This window comes from Barbus barbus (genome assembly GCF_936440315.1).
Source record: "Barbus barbus genome assembly, chromosome: 29".
Classification (NCBI taxonomy): Eukaryota; Metazoa; Chordata; class Actinopteri; order Cypriniformes; family Cyprinidae; genus Barbus; species Barbus barbus.
In genome coordinates, this window is record NC_136757.1 from 5,410,434 (window position 1) to 5,412,621 (window position 2,188).

Consider the following 2,188-nt stretch of genomic DNA (forward strand, 5'->3'; position numbering starts at 1 on the left):
CACAGTACTGCATATGTCTGTCTGTCTGTCTGTATGTATGTATGTATGATACAATTCCTGTAACACAACTTTTGCAATAAAAGTAGAATCATCTGCTGACATGACATTGAAATTTCTACTACCTACATGGAAATCTTTCCCTGCACGTTATAATTGTCATCATCTGTGTGCACATTCACATTAGCATTTTCTCTTTGCATGGAAAATTTGACACACATGGTCCACATTTCTTCAAAGATATTCAACAAAGCCTTTTGGTGGGTAAGCATTTTCTTACTCCTTTTATTGAATAGATCATTATCTCTGTCTGCCCTGCTAAAAGAAAAAAGAAAAAAGAATGAATGTGAAAAACAGCCTAAATTGTTGACTGGTCTTAGCTGGTCTTCCATCAGCAGGTTTAGGAGGCTGGTCTTAGAGTGGTTTTGATCAGCAGGATGATCATAAAAGCAGTGCCTGTTGAAATTATTTATTTGTTTTCTTCAAATTAATGTTTCCAGGGACATGCTAGCACCAGGCGAATGATCAAGATTCCATGTTGACTGAACTGAAGGTATAATGTATGCATTAAACATATTTAAACCAATCAGGGTATAAAATGTGTCAGTTTATTACTTAAATGTAGCCCTATAATTTAGCAAATTACACATTTTTGTTACTGGGCCTGGTAGTATCTATTATTTGAATCGTTAATTGTGTAAAAGAGGACTTGTATAATTATGTAGATTGTTGACTTTTTTTCTTTTTCTTTTTTTTTTTTTAGTAGATAAAAGCATTTGATGAGAAAATATTCTGGTCAGGCTTTGTGCAGTATTACTGTCATTCATGTCTACAGCACAAATGCCATATGTGGCGAAATATAATACTAAAGGCTGTGTTTGCAAATCATCATCCTAAATATAAGAAACAATAACAGTTTTGGTTACTTAGGCATGCAGCAACACATAAACAGAAGTCTTAAAACAAATACCAACGGGCACCAATAGATGGCAGCAGTGGAATGTAATTTCTGTGTAAAATGCAAGAACATGCCAAACAGACCCTTTAATGAACTAGCTAATTCTTATATATATCTTCCTGCTGTTTGCATAAAGGTATAAAAGGGGAAAGAGTCACTTTGAGACCAGAATGCAAAATGTTGACTAGGCAGGGCTTTTATTATGAAGTCTTGTTTTTTGTAATCGCATTCAAGCATATAGTAGACTTGGCCTTAATCATATAGATTCTACAGCTTTATCTTTATGGTTTATGGTCCTGGTCTAAAAATACATGAGTGTCATTAACTGAGTGCGCAGTCAATTGCCCATTCATGAGACAATTTTTATTTTTATTTTTTCACCACTGATTTATATTTCCGCATCGTGCGTCAGTCCTGACGTCATCAGAACGATTCGTGAGCCCGGTAGCGGGTTGAGAAAGCTGCTATGTAGTGACTCGTTTATTGACTCGAATTGGTTCAATAAAAGGAGTCGCTCGCTCACTCACCCTAGGGGGCGACAAATGAGTGACCTTTTGTGTTAGAAGTGAGACTGATGATACACAGGGCAACTTTGGAAATGTTGCCGTCATCGGGCAACCAGGTGAGACACAGGGCCCACGACCAAAATAAATATGCAGATAGAAATTTGTTACCCATTCTCAATGGGAAAGTGCAAGCAATTCAAAAAAGTTGCCCGGCAAAACCTCAAAAGTTTGCCTGTGTATCATCAGGTTAAAAGTCTTCATTCGAGTTATTAGAAATGACTGACCAAAAGAAATCAACTAGCCCTGATTTTCCGCTCACTGACAGTTAAAGTGATCATAAAGTGACCCAAAAATGAAAAATGTCATGACTTAGGCTTCTAGCCATCTTGTTGCTCCAAACCCAAAAGCTTTTCTTCTGTAGAACATAAAAATACATATTTTTTCAATAAATATCAATTCTGCTTTAAAGAGCTCAATCATTTAAAATGGCAGACAACAGATCTGCAGCTTGCTCTTATAATAAACATAATTTTATTGTGCATTGGTGTGGGACGATTTATAGTTTTAGTTATCTTTTAGTTATTGTTCTTTTTGTGAAGAGGCCTTTAATGGCTGACAAAGCCCAAAATTGTGGGCAATTCATGACATGTTCACGTGACTGACGATCACTGTGTTTTTATTAAAAAAAACTGCGATCTGCAAGAGACAGAGAACTATGAGTCAGTGC